The sequence below is a fragment of the Austrofundulus limnaeus genome, unplaced genomic scaffold, assembly GCF_001266775.1.
Source record: "Austrofundulus limnaeus strain Quisiro unplaced genomic scaffold, Austrofundulus_limnaeus-1.0 Scaffold278, whole genome shotgun sequence".
Lineage (NCBI taxonomy): Eukaryota > Metazoa > Chordata > Actinopteri > Cyprinodontiformes > Rivulidae > Austrofundulus > Austrofundulus limnaeus.
Window position 1 is genome coordinate 16,587 of NW_013952680.1, and position 7,459 is coordinate 24,045.

Sequence of the window (7,459 nt, forward strand, 5' to 3'; positions counted from 1 at the left end):
CATAACTAAGTTATCATTTTATAAATCAAAGTTACATACTTAAATGAATGACAAGCTATTTTCTTTCATTAAAACTCAGAAAAGAAAAACGACACAAAAAGATGACAAAAATCGTAACAAAAATAGCTCGACACGGCTGCTAAATCGTGAAAAAAGCAGAGCCGAACACGGCTGCTAAATCATAAACAAAAAACAGCTCGAACACAGCTGCCTATCACCAAACAAATAAAATATTAACCACAAGCCGAACGCGGCTGCACACACAAACACAGCTAGACGTGGCTGCTTCAAACTTAATAGTTTGGTCACAATAACTAGAGAACAAAAAAACCCCGTGCAGTTAGCGGTGGTAAAAGAATAAACTTGGACTTACCAGTCATGAAGTTTGTATAAAGTGATACAGCTTGTGCAGCCTCTGGAGGGCGAAAATTACACAGCTCCGACCGAAGTCGCGAGGCTACCAGCGTCAAGTCGAAACAATTTCAAAGAGGGTCTTACCACCTGTTCAACCTGCATGTGAGAAGATGAAAAGGAACTGAGCTACCGTGTCACGTGACTATATAGACTACCGGTGTCACTGGGGGTCACACGTGACTATGTTGGCATAAGATACTCGACCTGCGCATGTGCAAGGATGATCATTCAGTGCTTCAGTAGGGATGAAACAGAACAGGCAGTTCCAGACGCAGCGTACAGACTGTCATGATCTGTGTGTTTTTGCTTTAGTTTTCTAGTGTTTCAGTGTTCCTCTGCCCTGCCCCAGCCCCGCCCAAGCTCACCTGTTTCCTCTTGTGTCTCCTCCAGGTGTTTCTTATTGTCCTTAATTAGTTTCTCTTTATATTCTGTGTTCTGTCCTCTGTGCTTTGTGCGATCATTGTGCTGTTACCAKCCAGTGTAGTGTGTTCTGTATTCCGTGTTTCCCCAGAGAGGATTCTTTAAGTTTTGAGCTGCCTTGTCAGCCTTTTGGTTTGCTTTTTAAAGATCTTATTTTTGCCTTTTTGAACCTGCCTGCACAATCTTCACACAGACAGTTTGTGGCTTTGCACTACTGGTCAGAGCAGGCTGCTGAGTGTGGACAATCCAGGACTGCTTTCCACAGCTTCATGGACAATACAGGGCATTTATTCCCTTGGGGCTATAAAATTTGAATACTGTCTTGCAGTGTATAAAACATGTTCCTATTTAAAATAATATTTCTATTAGAATTTTTGTAATTATTCTTCAAAAAAGTGTTAAATGGTTATTTTTTAGTAACTGTTTATTTGTTAGAACTAAAGCATCACTTTACCATTGAACATTACTGAATTATCTTTTGATCAATTACAAAACACAAACTTACAGGGCTNTGCCACCATTTGTTTAATTTTTTTTTTTTTCATTATTGCACCATGATAATATCACATGTGTAACCAGCACTTCTGTATTTATGTGGCCTGCCCTCTTCTGATGGATGGGCCGAAAAGAAAACAGCCACAGGCATATTTTAATGCACCGAGATATTGTAACAGGCTGCAACTCCCTTCTGGCTTTTACTGAGGTGTCCGTTTTGCTGAGAATTATGCTGCGTTCACGTTGCCTCGGAAATTGGAGCACAAGTGTTTTGAACAACGTCAGACCCGACTTACTGTAGTTAACTGTTGTGCTGAAGGCAGGCTAAGTACCAGAACCAAGTTAGCAATTTCTCTGAACTGTGAGCATTACGACACTTCTTTACTAAGAAACGGTGAACAGTACTGTTTTGTGGTTTTCGACTTGAAACCCATAAAATCCGACAGCGGACTGGAACGCACCGTTTTCGGCATTTCTACTAAAGTTTCTCAAGGATATCCGCTGAGGAAAAATAAGGTGTGTGTTTGTGTGTTTAAACTGACACAAATGTTTAAAACCATGTGTAGCTATTATTATTATTATTATTATTTTTATTATTATTTACCGGAAATCAGTTTTAGCTAGCTTCTGCTACGCTCACGTGATGACGTCTGCTACGCTCACGTAAGTTGCTTTATTTATTTATTTTTTAAGTGAACAGTTTGGTTCAGATTTTACATTGACGGAGCGTGACGTCACTCATACGTTTATTGAATATTTATGCAAATTAGCGAATCCAGGTCCGTTACGTCACTTATAGAATAGAATCATTCTTTGACTCGGGGCTACCTAACTTGGTCAGATCTTGCTAGGGAAGAACCAGTTACGATTGTTGCTCTGCACTAAAACTTGAATTTGCTACTGCGTTTTTTTCTGGGAAGGCCAGTCAAATATTTATTGATCCCAAAGGACTTTATTTTGCTGCAAAAAAATGGGAAACTGTGTTGCTAAACAAAACGCAAACCAATTCCCAGCTCGATTAACATCCAATTATGTTACTGAAAGGTTCTTGGGTGAAGGAGTATTTGGACAGGTTATCAGGTGTCGAAAAGTGTCCACAAATGAAACTATGGCAGTAAAAATGTTTACCAGGGATGGCAGCGAATATGCAAAAGATGAGCTATTCGCAATGAAGGATCTGCGAAACTTAGATAGCGATCGGTACAATTTGGTAAAATTTTATGAACATTTTATGTACAATGGAGGGTATTGTCTTGCTTTTGAAAATCTTCACATTTCTCTTTTTGATTATCTGGAAAGAAGAAATTTTAAGCCAATGTCAGTTAGTAAAATACGAGCAATTACTCAACAGTTGCTGGTAGCATTAGATGGGTTAAAAAGCTTGAACCTTGCTCACTGTGATATTAAACCGGATAATGTTATGCTAGTTTCTAAGTCGTCACTGAGAGTAAAACTTATTGATTTTGGCTTATTAAAACATACATCAATAATGGAGCAAGGCGAACTCATGCAAAACGGTTCCTACAGGGCTTTTGAGGTCATGCTGGGACTGCCACTTGACGAAGGCGTAGATATGTGGTCTTTAGGATGCACTTTGGCGTTCCTTTATTATGGTGAACACCTATTTCCAGAAGATGAACAAGAGGTTATGAGCATGGTTTTACAGCTGGTAGGAAAACCAGACAATGAGTTATTGGAACAGGGGTTATATACTAAAGATTTTTTCACCCGTCTTCCTGGATACCCTGCAGACTGGAAGTTGAAATCACCAATGTATGAGGATTGTTCAGACTGGTGGGACCATGGTGGAAGATTTTCAAAACAGGGACTCACAGACTATTTAGCTTTTCAAAACCTCCTGAAAAGAATGCTGGAATTGGATCCAAAGAAGCGAATCACTCCCTCTGAAGGGCTTGATCACACATTTATAACAATGAAACATCTTTCTGAAAAATTTGACAGAAAATATTTTATCCAGGCGAACAAGGTAATGACTGAATGTGGTCTACAGCCTGCAATGGAACCTCATGATGGAACATTAGATGAACCGTCCATTCACAAGCCAGAGGAAACATTTACAGAGGCTGAAAAAATTAGTAGTGAGTGCGACAAGAAGACTAGTCCAGTGGTGAATTCTCGTACGTCCACCAAATCTGAAAGCAGTACGAGTGATATTCACGAGAAGCCGTTGAAGCCAGTCTCTTTAACCGAAGACTTAAAAAGCCAGGAAGAATCAGAAAAATCAAGTGCTTCTACGGGAGCACACTACACCTTTCCATCTTATCACTCAAGTTCCTGGTCGACAACTGACTCCATCGATTCTGGGTCGACAAGCTTAGAAAAAGCCACCACTGCCAAAATCTTCAAGAAGGATCAAATATCAACGAAGCCAGCACCTTCAACAACACCTTCAAGTGAAGTCTCCCACACCCTGACGAGTGATAATAGATACACTACTTCACCATTTGTAGAAGACTTCAGTTATTCAGGTTCCAGCTATGAAATTTCAAGTTACAGCGAATACACCTCCACAGAAAGACCCAAAAAAACCATCTGGAAAAAGATGAAGCAGTTCTTTTCAAGGATTTTACGGCCCAAGAGGAGAAGAGTGACTTTTGAAAATTCTTTTTAATGAATTTTGTATATGATGTTGAATAACCAGAGTCAGAATCAGAATTTAATTTATTGTTCAGCTATTTGTGAACAGAAGGAATTTGATGTGATGAAAAAAATGGGGTTTTATTTATATGGTCTCCATGCCTGCCTGCCTCCTACGCCCGGGTGAGTGAGTGTGTGTGTGTGCATGTGTGCCTGCCTGCCTCCCACGCCCGGGTGAGTGAGTGTGTGTGTGTGTGCATGTGTGCATGCGTGCCTGCCTGACTCCCACACCCGGGTGTGTGTGTGCATGCCTGCCTCCCACACCCGGGTGTGTGTGTGCATGCGTGCCTGCCTTCCTGCCTCCCACACCCGGGTGTGTGTGTGCGTGCGTGGGTGCCTGCCTGCCTGCCTCCCACACCCGGGTGTGTGTGTGCGTGCGTGGGTGCCTGCCTGCCTGCCTCCCACGCTTGTGTGTGTGTGTGCGTGCCTGCCTCCCACACCCGGGTGTGTGTGTGTGTGTGTGTGTGTGTGTGTGCCTGCCTGCCTCCCACACCCGGGTGTGTGTGTGCCTGCCTTCCTCCCACGCCCGGGTGTGTGTGTGCGTGCCTGCCTGCCTGCCTCCCACACCCGGGTGTGTGNCCTCCCACGCCCGGGTGTGTGTGTGCGTGCCTGCCTGCCTGCCTCCCACACCCGGGTGTGTGCGTGCCTGCCTTCCTCCCACGCCCGGGTGTGTGTGTGCGTGCGTGTGTGCCTGCCTGCCTCCCACGCCCAGGTGTGTGTGTGTGTGCGTGCGTGCCTGCCTGCGTGTTTGTGTGCCTGCCTGCCTGCCTCCCACGCCCGGATGTGTGTGTGCGTGCCTGCCTGCCTGCCTCCCACANCTCCCACATCTGGGTGTGTGTGTGCGTGCCTGCCTGCCTGCCTCCCACATCTGGGTGTGTGTGTGCGTGCGTGCCTGTCTCCCACATCTGGGTGTGTGTGTGCGTGCCTGCCTGCCTGCCTCCCACATCTGGGTGTGTGTGTGCCTGCCTGCCTGCCTCCCACAGCTGGGTGTGTGCGTGCGTGCCTGCCTGTCTCCCACATCTGGGTGTGTGCGTGCCTGCCTGCCTGCCTCCCACAGCTGGGTGTGTGCGTGCCTGCCTGCCTGCCTCCCACAGCTGGGTGTGTGCGTGCCTGCCTGCCTGCCTCCCACAGCTGGGTGTGTGTGTGCCTGCCTGCCTGCCTCCCACAGCTGGGTGTGTGTGTGCCTGCCTGCCTGTCTCCCACACCCGGGTGTGTGTGTGTATGTGTGCCTGCCTGCCTGCCTTCCACACCCGGGTGGGTGTGTGCGTTCCTGCCTGCCTGACTCCCACGCTTGTGTGTGTGTGTGCGCGCACCTGCCTCCCACACCCGGGTGCGTGTGTGTGCATGCGTGCCTGCCTTCCTGCCTCCCACACCCGGGTGTGTGAGTGCGTGCGTGGGTGCCTGCCTGCCTCCCACGCTTGTGTGTGTGTGGGCACCTGCCGGGAGGAACAGCACCCTCGATCCGAACCCGAGTGGTGCCCCGCCACCGGACCTCTGTGCTAGTCGTGGACAGTCCACAACAAACACCATGCCCAAACACAAGGGCATCCACATGTGCTCTCAGCACAAGGACACCCCAGGCCGCAGCCCAAAGATCAACTCCGCTGCCATTCCATCTGATCCGCGGTCACACGTCCTCACCGAGCCCGAGCAGGCCATGTTCCATGCCTTCGTTGTCAAGGCGGCTTGCCTGAGCTGTGGCCGTGGGGTTGTTGGGGGGGGGGGTCCTGTAGGGGTCTTGCGTGGCATCAAGTTCAGTCCTCTGGACAGGATTTCGGTTTCTGGCTGGGTGAGTTCTCTGTCAGATAAWTTCTTCACCCACTTCTCTGTCTCCCTGGCATTTGCTTGTGCTCCTGTGTGTTGTTCCACCTTCTGTGAGTTGTTGGAATTACGAAGGGACTGTTGAGTTACCAGTAAATTGAACTTCTTTTGTTGTCGGGTCTTAGATTTTACAGAAAAGGCAGGCTTACCTCAGCATATCAAGTCCAAGACCTGACAACAAAAGAAGTTCACTTTACTGGGGGGGCGATGGCCCTCTTTTGCATGTGACTAACCTGTTTGTCCACCATGTGGAGACGGTGCTTACAAGGCTGAGTTCACCTGAAACTCATCAGACTGAAGAAGTCTTTTGGAGGAGAGATAAATGTTTCACCAAAGAAGAACCCATCCAGAGGACCTACTTATTTTTTCTTTTTGGCACACCATGATGTTAAAGGAACAAAGAGCCATTTCATTTCCAGATTTGAACTTTTTATAATGATATTATTTTATTTTTTAAAAATTGTTGTATAAAACAATAGCTGTGTGTTGTGTTAAATGTGGACACTGACAGTCAGTTACAGTCTGATGGGTTTAAATCACCTCCTCCTTTGAATCGTCACCTTACCGTGGTGGAGGAGTTTGTGTGCCTGAATAATCCTAGGAGCTATACAATAGAAAATGCCCCTGGTGGGGTCTCCAAAGGCAGATTATGTAACAGGCCAGACAAAGAACGATTCAAAACCAAAACCCAAAGAATAAAAATGAGTTTTAAGTGAAGCTTTAAAATGAGCTAATGTAGAGGCCTGACATGCAAAGGCAAGAAGTTTAATTCCTACAAAAATGTCTGAGTGTGACTCTAAAAGGCTTCCACCCAACAGACCTGTTAAACTGAATTTAATGTTTTTCAGCAAGAATTCAGGCTGCTTTAGGAAATCAGGTTAAAGAGTCTGCTGAATGAAAACAAGCGGCATGGCAGTGGTTGATTGGTAGTTTTATTTTTGCACACACCTGCTTGCAGTTAACTATCGGAGGAGAGAAAAAAGTGGTTTAGCCATTTAAATAATAAAGTTTCTTGTTATCTTGTTTTGTTTTCAGAGAAGGGCATCGGTCACACTGCTCACTATAAACTCGCCTCCACCATCACGCTGTGGCTTCAGACAAACAAGACCGGCTCTGGTACCATGAATCTGGGGCGGGCAGCCTCACAGGACAGGTAGAGTMCTGCTCTAAACAGGAGTACTTGTTGACGATGTTATTCTGGAAGTCAAACTGTATCTCCACCTTTTCACAGATGAAGAAAGACGAGACGGTTGGAGAATCCTCACCTCAACGTCGCCAACATCGGACGCCTTGTTGAGGTCAGTGTAGATGGGTCCTAAAGTCAGAAACAAATTGTGGGTCAGGAAAAGACGTACAGTAGATATTCAAGATAAAAATTAAGAGATAAAAACCCAGACCAGGTCTTGTTTCGGGATGTGGAGAACAAGATTCCCTCCACACTGAATTTAATTTGCTTTGGGAAAACTGAGGACACTGTAAAATATAAAAGGGATTTCAGAAAAAAATCACGAAAAGATGTGTTTTCGTGTTTAAGTAGGAATTAAAAAAAAAACTAAAGTTGGAGAAGAAAGCAAAGTTTTCTTGATTAAATATGTAGCTGCATGATCTATAAACCTGAGTTGTGTAGGGTGTAATGTGCATGTTGGTCATG

At 45.7% G+C, this 7,459-nt stretch overlaps 1 long non-coding RNA gene across 1 annotated transcript; it reads left to right on the forward strand.

Annotated features, from left to right (window-relative positions):
• The first annotated feature begins 1,352 nt into the window (after nucleotides 1-1,352).
• LOC106526480 (uncharacterized) lies at nucleotides 1,353-7,107 on the forward strand. The gene is made up of 3 exons (XR_001311258.1): nucleotides 1,353-1,845; nucleotides 6,844-6,961; nucleotides 7,040-7,107. It is a non-coding gene; the product is annotated as an uncharacterized LOC106526480 (long non-coding RNA).
• The last annotated feature ends 352 nt before the right edge of the window (nucleotides 7,108-7,459 follow it).